This window comes from Culex quinquefasciatus, chromosome 3 (genome assembly GCF_015732765.1).
Source record: "Culex quinquefasciatus strain JHB chromosome 3, VPISU_Cqui_1.0_pri_paternal, whole genome shotgun sequence".
In the NCBI taxonomy this organism is placed as follows: domain Eukaryota; kingdom Metazoa; phylum Arthropoda; class Insecta; order Diptera; family Culicidae; genus Culex; species Culex quinquefasciatus.
The window spans coordinates 188,938,701-188,956,916 of NC_051863.1; the positions used below are offsets into that span (position 1 = coordinate 188,938,701).

The 18,216-nt window shown below is 35.5% G+C and overlaps 1 protein-coding gene across 4 annotated transcripts in view; it reads left to right on the forward strand.

Moving 5' to 3' along the window:
- The window catches only part of LOC6051597 (rap guanine nucleotide exchange factor 4), a 356,238-nt gene that overhangs the window by 167,722 nt on the left and 170,300 nt on the right, over positions 1-18,216 (forward strand). The window contains exon 2 of one of the 4 annotated variants that reach the window (XM_038266006.1): positions 1,854-1,901. The exons of the other annotated variants lie outside the window; for them this stretch is intronic. The gene's annotated coding sequence lies outside the window, so the exon portion shown is untranslated. The remainder of the gene's footprint in view (positions 1-1,853; positions 1,902-18,216) is intronic. 4 annotated transcript variants of the gene reach the window in all.

The following is an 18,216-nucleotide window of genomic DNA, read 5'->3' on the forward strand; positions in this document are numbered from 1 at the left end:
TTCATTTTTCGATGTAAAATTAAATTTGCAATCAAAAAGTACTTTAGTGAAATTTTGATAAAGTGCACCGTTTTCAAGTTATAGCCATATTTAAGTGACTTTTTGAAAATAGTCGCAGTTTTCATTTTTAAAATTAGTGCACATGTTTGCCCAGTTTTGAAAAAATATTTTTGAAAAGCTGAGAAAATTCTCTATATTTTGCTTATTCGGACTTTGTTGATACGACCTTTAGTTGCTGAGATATTGCAATGCAAAGGTTTAAAAACAGGAAAATTGATGATTTCTAAGTCTCACCCAAACAACCCACCATTTTCTATCGTCAATATCTTAGCAACTAATGGTCCGATTTTCAATGTTAATATATGAAACATTTGTGAAATTTTCCGATCTTTTCGAAAAAATATTTTCAAAATTTTCAAATCAAGACTAACATTTCAAAAGGCCAAACATTCAATATTACGCCCTTTTAAAATGTTAGTCTTGATTTGAAATTTTGAAAATATTTTTTCGAAAAGATCGGAAAATTTCATGTTTCATGTATTAACATTGAAAATCGGACCATTAGTTGCTGAGATATTGACGATGATGGTGGGTTGTTTGGGTGAAACTTAGAAAACATCAATTTTCCTGTTTTTAAACCTTTGCATTGCAATATCTCAGCAACTAAAGGTCGTATCAACAAAGTCCGAATAAGCAAAATAGAGAATTTTCTCAGCTTTTCAAAATATTTTTCAAAACTGGGCAAACATGTGCACTAATTTAAAAATAAAACTGCGACTATTTTCAAAAAGTCACTTAAATATGGCTATAACTTGAAAACGGTGCACTATCAAAATTTCACTAAAGTACTTTTGATTGCAAATTTGATTTTACATCGAAAAATGAAGTTGAAAATTTACGACCAAAATTTCGATTTTTGAAAAAATTGATTAAAAATTCATAACTCGGTCAATGATTTTGCACAACCTGAAATTTCTGGTGGCATTTCTAAAACATATCAAAAAAAAAAATTAAAAATAGTGTTTTTGTAAATCAAGTTTTAGTGATAAAAGTTAAATAAAATCACCAAATTTTACCGTGTATTATTTTTCCAGTGTCCGTATCCATACCTACAACTTTGCCGAAGACACAAATCGATCAAAAATTCCTTCAAAATACAGATTTTAATTTTACATCACATAACTGCCAAATTGAAAATATATGGACAAACTAATGATGCAAATGGCTTTGGCATACCAAGCATCAATTAAAAAATACAAAAATTAAAATTGAAGAAAAAAGACCGATTTCGTAGAGAATTGCTCCACTTCTATCGAAAATGAATACTTTTAGATACTGAATGAAACTTCAGACAACGATCGGTGTCTTCGAACATGTTTTGCATTTTTTATTATTTGAATCAAACTTTGTATGTGCTTTTTCTATGGCCAAAGAAGTAATTTTACAACATTAGTTCGTCCATACAAGTGGTAATAAAATTTTGGCAGCTGCCCGTACAAAAAAAACTATTATAATTATTCTAAAGTCTGTCTCCTGAAAAAAATTACTTTTCTTTTACTGTTGTTCCATTCTGTTATATTTGACAGAGAAAAATTTCTCGACGGAATTGCAAAAAAAAAACATTAAATGGGGTATGAAATGGGCAAAAGATTGGAGTTTGAAGAACTGGCTAATAACTACCAATGAAAATAAAGAAATGTTTCAAAACTAAACAAGATAAATGTTTGGCATAAAACAAGAGAAGAAAAGTTTTTCAAAATATTAAATTCATTAAACAAAATTGTGCGATAGAAGATTAAACTGAAACTAGTTGACTTTTGAATAACCAAAGATTCATCTCTTTCTCTTTTCAGGTAAATACAATCAGCCAATCTGAAAGGCGTGTTCTTGGAAACTGCGAGGTAACATTTTTGCCAAACCCACATTCAGCATGCACTCTGCACAATTATATTCCCCATTCCCCAAATTCAGCCACAATTAGGACCACCATCCATCACGGGGATAAGTGTCTCGCAAAAATAAATAAGATCCGCCACAACGGTTTATACTTCCGTTTGACTGAACTGCACTGCGCCACTCTGGAGGTGCGATAAATTCTCCGGGAATAATCCTCCACAGCGCAGTGTCATGTTTTTTTTTGTGCAAGTAACGTCTTCGGTGACAAAGATCATTCTCTACTGGAGGGAGGGGGGTCGAGGTGGGATAGACTGATGATAAATAGTGAATGTCACCTTCGGAGACACAAACCGTCATCGACTTGATGCTGAGCGATTCCACGCTCCATGGAGCGGGAAAGTGCAGCTTTGTTAGCTGAGTGATGTAATTTTATGAGTGTGACGACTTTTACATGATTCTTGTGTAATAATTTGAACACATTTAATAGAAAACAAAACAAAACTGAGTTCTTTCACACTCTTTAATGCTATTTGCAAACAACCGTTTGATGTTCGTTAGCAATTATCTAAATAAGCCCACGTTCTGGCCATTGAAAATTCCTTGCAAATAACGTTCTCAGCAAATTTCACGCCACCAACCTTAATTGAACGAAAATATGAGCAGAATATCGCACTGCTTCTGTTGCTGTGTCTGCGCGTACTTATCAGCATGCACGGGAAATAATATTTACCCACCAAGTGTAATTAGCAGCGATTATCTTTCATCCGATCTGAACTCGCTGACTTTTTTTTGGCTTGAGTCCAACTTTTTTTTTCCAGACCATGCAACAGTCGCGAGCTTCAGGCTAGGGTGGCTCCACTTTTTTCTCTTCACTTTTTTAAAGCCAAAGTCCAAATGAAAAAAAAAAACATTCCACACTTTGGTAAGTGGTTTCGTTCAACTTTTCCAGCGGTTGAGAGGAGAGCAGGCGGAAGTCCCCCTCTCAAACACAACTGTTGATTCTTCCACATTAATTATTTATCAATGGCGTGCAATCTTCTTCCTCCTCGTTCCCGGAGTCGTTTAGTCGGTCGTCACCGTAAACGTACCAACCTTCCTACCGACAAAGGTGGCTGTTGCTGGAACAGGTCTAGACTGCTCTGGACGGACCTATCTGCACACTAGACTTTGTACTATGTGCTTGGTGAGTGCGGGTACAGGTACTTTGGGTTTAGTATGATTGCCCCGGGAGCATCAGCTGTGGCCGTGTGTGGTACGTGTACGACGACGAAGATAACAAACCGAGCAAGTACATCGATGCGAAAACATGAGGTGTTGTGAATCCTAAAAGCTGTGAATTTCAACACGGTGGAGACTTTGATCATTTTATATTATTTTATTTAAATTAGATGTAGCATTAACGGTAGAATGTATGAATTATTATCTTAATTTTAACAAATATTTGGTTTAGATTTAAATAGGATGCAAAAGTTAAAAAAAAGTGCATTGGAAATGCCATCTTTAGCATTCCTAAGAGGTACAGAGCAAAATAAATTTAACATTTGAATGATGCCAATTTATAAGAAGCTTTTTTTATGTTGTAGAATCTGACAGTTTGGAAGGACCAAACATAAAAAAAAATCTTTGTCATATTGGTCATGTGTAACATAACCAACTATCGCAGCACTATTTTTTATAGGTTTTCTTGAATATGTTTCAAGAAATAGACATATTTAAACAAACAAAACTGCATTTGAGGGGCGCATCAGTCGGAGAAGTTATTGTCTTCCCAATTCAGAAAAAAATATCGACCACTAGCAAAATTGTAGAACAGACCTGCCCAACGTCCGGCCCGTAAAGCAATTTCATCCAGCCCGCGACGGCTTTTCAAAATAGTTGGCCGGCCCTCAACTCAAGGCTGTTCAGTAAATATTCAACTAATAAAATGAGTGTATAAATTAAAAAACGGTTTTAACTTAAATTAAATAAGAAACATTCTGTTTGTTTTTTTGCTTTTCGATAAAATGTTGCTGATTCAACGTTTTATTTGAATGTTGCCTTTTGAATTGAAATGAATTCTTATCATTTTTATATTAAATATTAAACTAAAAAATGGCGCAGGAAAACTAAATTATACAATACCTTGAAATGTAAAATTTGTATAAAAAATAGATTTTTTGTCAAAAAATATATAAAAAGACACTAAATTTGAAATACTTTCAGTTTCAAAGAACATAATTCATATTTATTTTTTAATGAGTTAGCAAAAAATATTGGAATTTTTAAGAACAACTTTTAAAAAGCAAATTATTCATACTGAAAAATTAGGGAACAAAACTTTTTTCTTCTTAAATTTCAATAGCTTACTGAAATTTGAAAAATAACGAATTTTAAACTTTTCAATATACATTTTTCAACATTTTTAAAATTTTGAGTATGTTTAAAACCATTTTGAAATATTTTGTAATAAATTTGAACAGCAACGTAAAAAGTGTGTTTTTCTTTGTAAGGAGATTCGAAACCACATTTAGTTTTGATAAATTTTATCATGCCTCATTGATTTTTGAAATATACTGTTGTGTTGAAGAAATTAAGCTTTTAAAAAATTTGCAACGGCCAATGGATTTTTGATTTTTTTTTTATAGTCAAGATAACAAAACACATTTTTACAGTTATTTTTGTTTTTCTTTCCTAAAACCAAGAACCAGTGTTGGTATTATCGCGCTCTCGCGAGAAAAATTTCTCTCTCTCGAGTTCTCGCCGCGAGTCTCGAGCTGCCGAGAGAAACTCACCGATTGCCCGTGCTCTCCTCCGCTCGCGAACGGGCTTTCTCGCGAGCCAGAATTGCCCGTTCGCGAGAAGTTGAACGAACAAAAACAACACAGCGATTGAAGTTACACCTTTATACCATCGCCTGGTCCGTATTCATAAGCCTGATAAACAAATTGCTAGCTTGGGACGAACGGATAGCCAGAGGCGCTCGCGAGCGCTCGCGTCGAGAGCGAGAACGCGAACGAAAATGCGAGCGAGAGCGAGAAGAGAAAAGTACTACAAGTTCTCTCCCTCGTTCGCGAGCGAGAAATGCTTTCCTTCTTCTCGCTCGAATTCCAACACTGCCAAGAATCTTATTTCGATTCTAGTTTATCTTTTCCAAATTATATTATGAAAAAATATTGTTCAACTTTTGTCAAACATTAGTTCCGGCCCGCCACTCCTTCAGAAAAATCAAATCTGGCTCGCAGGGCCAAAAGGTCGGGCACCCCTGTACCACAATTTCCGAAATATCCCGTGAAATTAAACAACATTTAAACATTTTTTTTAAAATGATTTTAATCTTAAATTTAAACGTAATTTGAGTCATTCCTTTTGGAATCGACCTTTACCGATTTGGACCAAACGTGGAGGGAAGTTTAACCCTTAAATGCCTCCTAATATTAATTTTTAACGTTTTAAGTATTAAAATTCAGTTTTGACCAATTCCTAATATTTTTTTATTTATCACCATCATGTTCCCCGGACAATTTAACATAAAAATCAATGTAAACCTCAAACCAAAATGAATTATTGGCGAGATACAGCGATTTTACTGAAAAAAGTTTGATTTTGCACAGCACATGAATTCAAATCCGGAATATTTTTTTCACATATAAAAACCAAACTATGCGGGATTCATGTCTTTTTGTTGAAAAGTACACCATGTATTTCCGAGTGCTGCGCAAAATAAAACTTTTTTCAGTAAAATCGCTGTATCTCGCCAATATTTCATTTTAGTTTGAGGTTTACATTGATTATTATGTAAAATTGTCTGGGGAACATGATGGTGATTAAATATAAAAAAATATATAAGGAATTGGTCAAAACTTAATCCTTATACTTAAAACGTGAAAACAGTATTATATTAGGGGACATTTAAAGGTTGTGCAATTTTCTATAATATGCAACCTGTAGACAGTCTTTTGCTAAAATTATGATTGAAACAAAAAAAAGTTTTCTAGAAAATCGTCAAAAAAGGGCGGTGTCAAAAATAAAGGGATGGCCCAATCAGCACCAAACATGGTATTTCTGTTAATAACTTTTTGAACTCTTGAATGGGTCTCTTATATTTGAAAGGATGAGAATATTTGAAATAGGAATGTTACAAAATCTTTTAAAAATCATACAATCATCAAACGATTCAAAAAAAGAAAATTAAGATTGCAACTAAGCTGTGTCAAATATTGTTTAATGTTTTTTCTCCCCACTTCGAAATTGTTCAAAATATGCTTAAAATATTAATTTGCATTGAAAAACTAAGTACAATCAATTTAAAACATTGTATATAGTTTATTTGGGCGTAACTAGATTTGGCATTTTTAAACTATTGCTAAAACTTTGAGTTTTGGATGCACAGATTGGAAATACCCGTAGCACTGCGGAATTTTTTAAGGCCTTTTTATTTTGTTTTTTTTTTACAGTAGCACGTCTAAAAATAAAAAAATGCTATTAATTTGATATTTTGTTATTTTGCTAATATTTTTCAAAGGGGCAAAAAAATATTTTTTCAGAAAGCTTCAAATTAAATTAAAATAGAAGTTAAATCAACTGAAAACAATCTAAAATGCATTTTTCTGCATTGATAATCATATTTAGCATGTTTGGGCTGGATTAAAAATATTAGGATTTTTTATGAAATTCCAATGCACAGCACAGTAAAACTTTATTTATCACAAAAAAAAATTTCGTCAAATCTTAGATATTTTGGAAAATAATTATTGCAACACAACTTTCATTCAAATGGTGAAACCATGGCTCGTAAACTAATTTTTTCAACTTTATTTTTATTTTTGTCCCCTTCCCCCCCCCCCCCCTCTACTTTGGTTAGAAGCGAAGGTCATAAATTTCAAAAAATATTTGCGACGGCCTTATTGCAATTTAAACATGATTGCGCTCAAAAAATCGTTTTAGAGATATGAAAAAGTGTCCACGTGGTTTATGGATGGTCCTTTAACCTTAACCTACAATTTGACCGAAGATAGCAAATCGATCGGAAAGTTTTTTCTTAAGCTACAATATTTTTGAATATTCACCAAATATTCACCTTTTGACACAGGAAACATGGACAAAGTTGATTTGCGAAATCATTAAGAACTACTCAATTTCGAGAAAGGGGGCTAATTTAAACAAAAATCGAGCGCTATTCAACCGATTTCACACAATGGTTCACAACAAACTAATCAAAATCATATTACAACTGAGCAGTTCTCTAGGATTTCGGTCATTCGATTTTTTTTGTATTTTTTAATCCGACTGAAACTTTTTTGGTGCCTTCGGTATGCCCAAAGAAGCCATTTTGCATCATTAGTTTGTCCATATAATTTTCCATACAAATTCGGCAGCTGTCCATACAAAAATGATGTATGAAAATTCAAAAATCTGTATCTTTTGAAGCAATTTTTGATCGATTTGGTGTCTTCGGCAAAGTTGTAGGTATGGATACGGACTACACTGGAAAAAATAATACACGGTAAAAAAATTTGGTGATTTTTTATTTAACTTTTATCACTAAAACTTGATTTACAAAAAACACTATTTTAATTTTTTTATTTTTGATATGTTTTAGAAGGCATAAAATGCCAACTTTTCAGAAATTTCAGGTTGTGCAAAAATCACTGACCGAGTTATGAATTTTTAATCAATACTGATTTTTCAAAAATCGAAATTTTGGTCGTAAAATTTTCAACTTCATTTTTCGATGTAAAATCAAATTTGCAATCAAAAAGTACTTTACTGAAATTTTGATAAAGTGCACCGTTTTCAAGTTATAGCCATATTTAAGTGACTTTTTGAAAATAGTCGCAGTTTTCATTTTTAAATTAGTGCACATGTTTGCCCAGTTTTGAAAAAATATTTTTGAAAAGCTGAGAAAATTCTCTATATTTTGCTTATTTGGACTTTGTTGATACGACCTTTAGTTGCTGAGATATTGCAATGCAAGGTTTAAAAACAGGAAAATTGATGTTTTCTAAGTTTCACCCAAACAACCCACCATTTTCTATCGTCAATATCTCAGCAACTAATGGTCCGATTTTCAATGTTAATATATGAAACATTTGTGAAATTTTCCGATCTCTTCGAAAAAATATTTTGGAATTTTCAAATCAAGACTAACATTTCACAAAGGCCAAACATTCAATATTACGCCCTTTTAAAATGTTTGTCTTGATTTGAAAATTCCAAAAATTTTTTCGAAAAGATCGGAAAATTTTACAATTTTCATATATTAACATTGAAAATCGGACCATTAGCTGAGATATTGACGATAGAAAATGGTGGGTTGTTTGGGTGAAACTTAGAAAACATCAATTTTCCTGTTTTTAAACCTTTGCATTGCAATATCTCAGCAACTAAAGGTCGTATCAACATAGTCCGAATAAGCAAAATATAGAGAATTTTCTCAGCTTTTCAAAATATTTTTTCAAAACTGGGCAAACATGTGCACTAATTTAAAAAAAAACTGCGACTATTTTCAAAAATCACTATGGCTATAACTTGAAAACGGTGCACTTTATCAAAATTTTAGTAAAGTACTTTTGATTGCAAATTTGATTTTACATCGAAAATGAAGTTGAAAATTTTACGACAAAATTTCGATTTTTGAAAAATCAGTATTGATTAAAAAATTCATAACTCGGTCAGTGATTTTTGCACAACCTTCTGAAAAGTTGGCATTTTATGTCTTCTAAAACATATCAAAAAAAAAAAATTAAAAATAGTGTAAATCAAGTTTTAGTGATAAAAGTTAAATAAAAAATCACCAAATTTTACCGTGTATTATTTTTCCAGTGTAGTCCGTATCCATACTACAACTTTGCCGAAGACACCAAATCGATCAAAAATTCCTTCAAAAGATACAGATTTTTGAATTTTCATACATCGTATGGACAGCTGCCGAATTTGTATGGAAAATTATATGGACAAACTAATGATGCAAAATGGCTTCTTTGGGCATACCGAAGGCACCAAAAAAGTTTCAGCCGGATTAAAAAATACAAAAATTAAAATTGAAGAAAAAAGACCGATTTCGTAGAGAATTGCTCAACTAGCTTCAAGCAGCTCATCAACATCATCAAATTACTTCAGTCACTATCCAGCAAGATGTCGACACACATCATAGTTCTAGCCATTTTTACAATTTCCATTTCAACAGTTAGTGCTTTTTGCCAACTAAGCGAATGTTCTCTCTCGAACTCATCGAACTGTTCGTGGTTTGATCTTGTCAAGGACGAATTCTACACTCCACTGGAGCCACCCAATCCAGCGGTGCAAGATCCTGAGCACTTGTTCAACTTGATCTACAAACCGCTGGAGCCTAACTGTCAAACTTTGAGGATCGAGAGCTTGATTGACGATTCGGCAGCGTTTTTGTTTTCCTGGGGAGTAAAATGTGCATCACACCTGGCTGCCACATTCACAGTGTTTTTCAACGTGAATTTCCAACAACCCAGCGATTCAGCGTCGGTTTCGTGCATCACCCGCGACGCCGTGACGATGAACCTGGCCCGAAAGTGTGGCCACATTGCTAGTGAGCAGTTGCGGCTGACGTTCTCGGACGACGGGGACCAGCTGGTGATAGAGGACATAGCTATGGATGTTCCAACATCTCTAACGCTGCAGAAGACTAAACATCAAACGAAAATTGATTGTGTTTGCCGAAGACTTGAAACTTACTGGATGGAAAGGTGGTCGTGCATTAAGATTGCTGAGCAAGAAATATTAAACCCCAAGCTGATCTTAACTAGCAATGGGACTGTTTCTGTTGAATGAATGAATAAAATTAGCGAGAATAAAATGTAGTCCATGATGGGAGCAGATCTGTAAGATTTGACGAAAACAAAAATTTTAACGAAAAAAAAACTGTTTTGCGATACTAAATATCAAAACAGTTTTTTTTCGTTCAAATTATTGTTTTCGTCAAATCTTACATTTTTTGAATACTAATGATTGCAAAACAACTGAACTAGTGTAAAATGTATTTTTTGCAATTCCGTCGTGAAACTATTTACTTTTCGTGTCATTATTGAACGACGAAATAGAGAGAGAGCCTCTACTGTTGGCGTGGTAGGTTGGCCTAAACGATTCGCGAATTCAAAATGCGTTTTTTATTGTGAAATGTAAATGTTAATATGGCAAAAAGTGTTTAAATCGTCGCGTGTGTTCATTTTCCTTGTGAAAAAGTTGGAGTTTAGTGGATTTCCCAAGAATACTGGGAGAAATTCGTGAAATAAATTTGTTTTCCAAGCGTCTCCAAGATGACAGCTTGATTTTGAAGTGGCAGCAGAAACAGAAGACGTGTGCCAGTATGGGTGATGGTTCATCGTGCTGGGAAGCACACGATAGTATTAGTGCGACCGCTTGGTTGCTGTTCTCTTTTGGTGTGTGTTGCAAGCTTGCCGGTGACGCTATGTTTATGGGTTGCTGCGATGAGAACAGCCTGGCAGCATAAAAAAATGGGTGCGGAAGAGAGCACTGTAGAGACCTGAAAGCTAGAGCTAGAGCGAGATATTTGTCCAGTCTGATCAGTCTGATGAGCATCGGTGTGTTGGCAAGAAAGAGAAAGCAGTTTTAGCGTTTGCTTTGAGGCGAAGATGACTGAAGTGAGGAAGAAAATTTTGTTTTATTTGTTTTGATCGGTTTAAAAAAAAATTTTGAAGGCAAACAGCAAAATCTAAAAAATGGCTGCTGTTTTTGTAGCTTGGCTGTTGTGTGTATTCTTTATTTTGAGTTTTTGTACCTCAATGAAAAAAAGTTGTGCTAAGCCATTTTAGTTCGAAATAGTGAAATTATGGTGAAACTCAACACGTTCCTGGAAATGAAGAATTCGAGGAAAAGTTAGAAAATTGTGTTGTGTAAAAGATACATGAAGAAAACTTTTTATAATAGAGTGTGCGACATGCTCCACTCACTGCACAGCTTTGTTTTTGTTAATAATCGTAGTGATTTTTGTATTACTGAAATTTGGTTGTTGAAGATGACACACCGCAAGATCGTGTCTGCAGCTGCCAAGGAAAACTTTCCAGAATACACTCGCCAGGATATGTGTCGGATCGGCAAGAGGAAGATCAAGCTGTCCGTGATTTGCGACACGCAGCTGGCCGTCCGGATCCGTACGACTAAAAGTAGCTGGCAACGTCCGGATGTTTAGAAGCAGCCGATAAAGAAGACTACCGGGATTCCAGAAACTTGGTGAGATCTATCCAAACTGAAACTGTAAAATTCCGCCTGCTTATCAACAACCACTAAATACGCGCTGATCTCATTTTTGCCTTATGGGATTGGAAGTCTAAAGATAGGTTGAGGACTCTTCTGGTTCTTGGTCTATGTTTGGGCGGGGCCAGACAATGCCCAATGACCTCGGAATTGGACCGCAAGGAGCTCTGTCATTCTGAAACGGGTCATTGGAAGCAGCGCGAGGGCTGTCACCACCTAATACCCGGGACTGAGATAACATGTATCAGCATAACCCAAGACTGATACAAATTATACTTTCCCATAATTTCGCTGCCGGCCAGCGGGTATTGGATTGGACCACACACACACACATTATTGAACGACGAAATAGCCTACTTTTCTGTACCAAAAATAACAGAATCGAATAGCAACTTTTTTCAAAATGAATGCTGAAAAGTTCTACTTTTCAGCACTCAAATAGGTGCTGAAAAGTTGAACTTTACAGCACTTGTTTCAAAAAAGTAACACTTTTCAATTTTTTTTTGATTTAAACGATTTATTGACAAAATACATGAAAATTTGACATAAAATTTCACTCAGTGAGTGTTTTTTGGAATTGCAAGAAATGTTGTATGGAACTCGTTGCAAAACTTGATTTTTTCAGCACTCTTCGTTTTTATTCAACTCGGTGAACCTCGTTGGATAAATTTACAACTCGTGCTGAAAAAAATCCTCTTTTTACAACTTGTTGCATAAACTACTATTAAAACACTTTTTGCACTAAAATGTTTAGACATGACCCCCTATCACACAGCGCCTATTTTTTTTTTTTTTTTTTTAATTTATATTTATTCAAATTTCTTTTCCATGTACATTCATTCAGTTAAAATATTATTGAGTGTCCAATCACAAACGATGACTTTTCACCTCAATTTTAAATACTAGCAACTTTCATTTATTCATGAAATATTGTAGCTTTCGCTATTCAGTAATTTCAAATGTAGGAGGTCCTACATGTACAAAAGGGAAAAGGGATACCTTAAAACTAACTTATAAACTATATAAAGAGCGGATCAATGCAGCTGAAGACTGCAATGATTTTTGTCGAAATGCATCAATTATCTTATTGGACATAACATCCAAAGTGTCAACTTCGGCTAATTGATGAAGTTCACTGGTGCTGAACCAGGGAGGAAGTTTCAGAATCATTTTCAGAATTTTGTTCTGAATCCTCTGAAGTTTTTTCTTCCTGGTTAAGCAACAGCTTGTCCAGATCGGCACAGCATAAAGCATGGCAGGTCTGAAAATTTGTTTATAAATTAACAGTTTATTCTTGAGACAAAGTCTAGAATTCCTGTTTATAAGTGGATACAAACATTTAATATATTTGTTACATTTAACCTGGATACTTTCAATGTGATCCTTGTAAGTAAGGTTTTTGTCAAAACCAAGTCCAAGATATTTCACTTGATCCTCCCACTTTAAATTTACCTCATTCATCTTTATAATGTGATGACTTTTGGTTTAAGAAAATCAGCCCTTGGTTTGTGAGGGAAAATAATAAGTTGAGTTTTGCAGCATTTGGAGTAATTTTCCATTCTTTCAAATAAGAATTGAAAATATCCAAGCTTTTGTAATCTTCTTGTGATGACACGAAGGCTTCTACCTTTGGCGGAGATGCTTGTGTCATCAGCAAAAAGTGATTTCTGACATCCTGGGGGCAAATCAGGCAAGTCAGAAGTAAAAATATTGTATAAAATTGGACCCAAAATGCTTCCTTGAGGGACGCCAGCACGTACAGGTAGTTGATCAGATTTGCTATTCTGATAACATACCTGCAGAGTACGATCCGTCAAATAATTTTGAATAATTTTCACGATATAAATCGGAAAATTAAACCTTTTCAATTTCGCAATCAAACCTTTATGCCAAACACTGTCAAATGCTTTTTCTATGTCTAGAAGAGCAGCGCCAGTAGAATAACCCTCAGATTTGTTGCTTCGAATTAAATTTGAAACTCTCAACAACTGATGAGTAGTTGAATGCCCAAGGCGAAATCCAAACTGCTCATCAGCGAAAATTGAATTTTCATTAATGTGCGTCATCATTCTATTAAGAATTATTCTTTCGAATAATTTACTAATAGATGAAAGCAAACTAATGGGCCGATAGCTTGAGGCTTCAGCAGGATTTTTATCCGGTTTCAAAATCGGAATTACTTTGGCATTTTTCCAACTACTGGGAAAATATGCCAAATCAAAACATTTGTTGAAAATTTTGACCAAGCAACTTAAAGTTGCTTCTGGTAATTTTTAATTAAAATGTAAAAATGCCATCCTCACCAGGGGCTTTCATATTTTTAAATTTTTTGATAATAGATTTTATTTCATTCAGATCCGTATTAAAAACTTCATCTGATGAAAATTCTTGTTCAACAATATTCTGAAATTCTATTGAAATTTGATTTTCAATAGGACTCAAAACATTCAAGTTGAAATTATGAGCACTCTCAAACTGCTGAGCAAGTTTTTGAGCTTTTCCCCATTAGTTAATAGAATATTATCACCATCTTTTAAAGAAGGGATGGGTTTTGAGGTTTCTTAAGAACCTTTGAAAGTTTCCAAAAGGTTTGGAATAAGGTTTAATTTGTTCGACATCTCTTGCGAACTTTTCATTTCGCAGGAGAGTGAATCTGTGGTCAATAACCTTTTGCAAATCTTTTGAATTCGCTTCAGTGCAGGATCACGAGAACGTTGATACTGTCTTCGGCGAACATTTTCAGACGAATCAGAAGCTGAAGATCGTCATCAATAATGGGAGAATCAAATTTGACTTGGACTTTAGGAATAGCAATATTCCTAGCATCCAAAATTGCATTAGTTAAAGATTCCAAGGCTGAATCAATATCAGCTTTGGTTTCTAAAACAAAATCATGATTTAAATTATTCTCAATATGATGCTGATACCTGTCCCAATTAGCTTTGTGGTAATTAAACACAGAACTATTGGGTCTGGTAACTGCTTCATGAGAAAGTGAAAAAGTTACTGGAAGGTGATCAGAATCAAAATCAGCATGAGTCACTAAAGGATCACAATACTGACTTTGATTTGTCAAAACCAAATCAATAGTAGATGGATTTCTAACAGAAGAAAAGCAAGTTGGCCCATTCGGGTATAAAACCGAATAAAGACCAGAAGTGCAATCTCTGAACAGAATTTTACCATTGGAATTTACTTTTGAATTATTCCAAGATTGGTGTTTGGCATTAAAATCACCGATGATCAAAAATCGAGATCTATGCCGAGTAAGTTTATTCAAATCCCCTTTAAAATAATTTTTATTTTCCCCAGTGCATTGAAAAGGCAAATATGCAGCTGCAATCATAATTTTCCCAAAAGAAGTTTCAAGTTCAATGCCCAAACTTTCAATAACTTTTAACTTAAAGTCACGTAAAGTGCTGTAAGTCATACTACGGTGGATAACTATTGCAACTCCACCACCATTTCGATTCATTCGGTTATTAGTTATAACTTTATAATCTGGATCACTTTTCAAATAAGTGCCAGTTTTTAAAAATGTTTCGGTTATAACAGCAACATGCACGTTATGAACTCGTAAAAAGTTGAAAAATTCATTTTCTTTCGCTTTTAAAGAGCGAGCATTAAAATTCATAATATTGATGGAATTACTTAGATCCATGATTAAACTTCAGGGTAAGAACAACATCATTCGCAAATTTTAATCCAATCTGGATTGCTTCCATCATGGATGTAGCATTACTCATTGTTTGAATCAAACAAAACAGTGAATTTTGCAAAAAAGTCATTTTTTCAAACGTAACATCGCCGAGATCAGAAGATCCCAAAGCGTTGCCAGCAGAAAAATTTTCAAATGAGATTTGAGGTACCTGGCCAATTTCAGAAAGATTGGTAGAGGATTTAAAATTCGTGGATGAACCTGAAACGACGTTAGCATAAGAAATGCCATTGTTGTTACCTAATTTTTCCACGGTAGGGGTATTTCTAGAATTGTTCGAGTGAGACAGCACGAACGTTTGATTTAAAGATGCAGGTACAACCTGACTTTGAGAAAATTTCGGTTTGGATTTCGGCTGATGCTTAGCACGAGAATCCAAAACCTTTTTTCTGATGGGGCAATCCCAGAAATTTGATTTGTGATTTCCACCACAATTTGCACATTTAAATTGAATGACTTCTTTCACGGGACAATTGTCCTTGTCGTGAGAAGAATCCCCGCAAACCATGCATTTTGGAACCATGGCGCAATGATCAGTACCGTGACCGAATGCCTGGCAACGCCGGCACTGGGTCAGATTCTGGCCATTACCGCCATGTTTCTTAAAATGCTCCCACTTTACCCGTACATGGAACAAAAACTGAACTTTGTCCAAAAGTTTCAAATTGTTGATTTCATTTCTGTTGAAATGAATCAGATAAAATTGTGAAGTCAAACCAAAGCGAGAAATATTCCCGTTTGATTTTTTCTTCATTGGTATTACTTGGGATGGGGCAAAGCCAAGCAACACCTTAAGTTCGTTTTTGATCTCATCCACCGACAAGTCGTTGGATAGACCTTTCAGGACCGCCTTGAATGGGCGAGCATTCTTGGTCTCATACGTGTAGAAATTGTGTTTGTGGTTTTTCAAATAACCAACAAAAGTTTTGTGATCTTGTAAAGATTCCGTCAACAAGCGACATTCTCCTCTTCGACCAAGCTGGAACGAAACCTTCAAATTGCAAGTTTCCTTGCAATTCTTCAGTTGCGTTCGAAAGCTGGCCAAATCGGAGACGGAAGTCACTACAATTGGCGGAGCCTTTACTCGTTTCTCGACGGCAGAAGGCTCAGTACGAGGAGAAGGTTCCTTGTCATCAGTTTCGGATAAAACACCGAAACTGTTTGTCAATGGAATTGGAGGATTGACCTCACATTCAGAATCAGAATCAGACCTCAGAAGAGGCTGTTTTCTTTTCCTGTTTCCGTTAGCCGGTTTAGCGTTCAAACGCTTCACCGACGTAACGACCAAATCTTCAGAAGATTTGCGTTTACCTTTGTTTTGACGCATTTTGCAAGCAAAGTTCTCTTAAAAAGATGGCTTCGTTTGTAAAATACAACAAAATTTCAGGCGGGGTTAGTCTTGAAAAGACTGTTTAGAATTTTGGAAAATAACTCAGGTAGTCTTTAAAAAGACTGTGAATTTTGTTTTGAAATAACTCTGAGCTTAGGTAGTAAAAAATACCGCAGCTCTAGTGTCCGTTCACCACGAAGGTTCGCAAGACACTGAGCGCCTATTATGATTGACATTGCTTGGCGACGGTCGGTGAACGTAAACAAAACGACGAAACGAACGAGAAATAAGCATCACTCAAGCAGCCGCCCGAACGAGACAACGTGCTCTTGCCCTTTCTCTCGTTTTTCGTTTCTCTCTCTCTCTTCCTTGTGTTTGCTGCGTGGTGACCGGAGTCATTTTAATACGATCATGGGAGAGATGATCGGAACCTCGGTAGAATGTCAAACGATCGTTCTCTGAGCGAATGTATTTCTAGAGAGAAAAAAAAAAAAAAAAAAAAATCAATAACCGTAATCGTGAATTGTTTTCATGAATTTGAGAGCCACGAAGGATTCTATTCATGAGTATGGTGCATTGGCACTATAAACGTTGATATATTCCTTCGTGGAGCTCAAATTCGTGAATAAAATTCACGATTTTGAGAATTTATTCTTTTCCGTGTGTGTGAGTGACTTTGCGTAGCACTCGTTTGTTGGTGTATGCGAAACGAATGAAAGCAGACGGTCAAAATCAGGTTGTCGTGGCGAAGACGATAGCAGTGTTATGTCACTTATCACAAACAAAATCGAAATTTCGCAGGCACTGTCTGTGATTGCATTGCACGCTTAAAACGTTATTGTTGTAGTTTTTATTGTTTGAGGCTAAATGACATTTTCATGACATTTTTTTGTGCAAAAAAGGATCAATACACATGATATGCCAGGTATTCGAATCACTTTTATTGCATTTATTATTAAAAAAAAGCCTAATTTTGGTTAGATTATAATCCAATTGAACGATATGTTAGTCAAAATTTTGAAACTTACTGGAAATAAGAGGAAAATGCATTTTGCGTGATGTGGAAGACATTTAGATAACAATCAATGGGCCATAGAACTTTATGAAAAAGAAAGCGTGATGTATTAATTTTACGCTGAATCAAACTTACTGAAACATAGATAAACACGTTTGAATAAATTGAAGACGTTAAATTCTCAAATTTCGATGATATTATTTATAACCAGATCTTCATGCATAAGCCACACCGTGACTATCGCTGGTAGTATCGGTCAGGAAATTAGCACCCTGCCCTAGTCGGCTCGGTAGCAGCGGTCTCTCCACCGAACCGACACGTGCAGAATTGGCCAGGTAATTGCCTTCTTCTAGCTCGGGCTCAATATCTTCTTCGCTGCTTCTAGGCTAGGAGCGGCCGTCAACAAGTCGTCGCTAGCCGATATTGATTAGTTCATCCCCGGGTGTCCGACCAGCTCATCATTATCATCCATCGCCGGTGCCGGTTATCAATAATTTAAACGAACCGGGATCTTTGTCCAGTGATATCTGGAGCAGTAGCAGCAGCAGCTGCTGCTGATTGCTTCCGGTTTCACTCGGAGGGGAAGATTTGATAAACCGAGATTGACCGATTACGGATAACGCTACGATGTAAGCCTAAATGGCCCCGAATGTATGCAATCAGCACGACAACGACGCTCCTAATGATGACTCATTCCGCAGTATTAGCAGTCAATTTGTAGGTTCGGTGAGATTAGCGCCAGTGCCAAACCCCTAATCGGCGACGGCCCACCTACGTAATCGCGGCCCAGGATGATGGGCGAAATCTACTCAGCGGCGGAAAAGATTCGCTCAGACGCGTCTGGTGTCTCAGTCTGGCCAGGGAATGAATAATTTATAAGGCATTTTTGTTTGTTGTCTTTTCAAACTTGGATAAGCCTGGCTATCGGAAAACGACGCTTTTTGCATGGTTTAGTATTGTTTCGACGCTGTCGTGCTCTCATGTCGTACTTTGCTTTTTGACGTTTCGAGATAAACGCCTTTTAATGTTTGA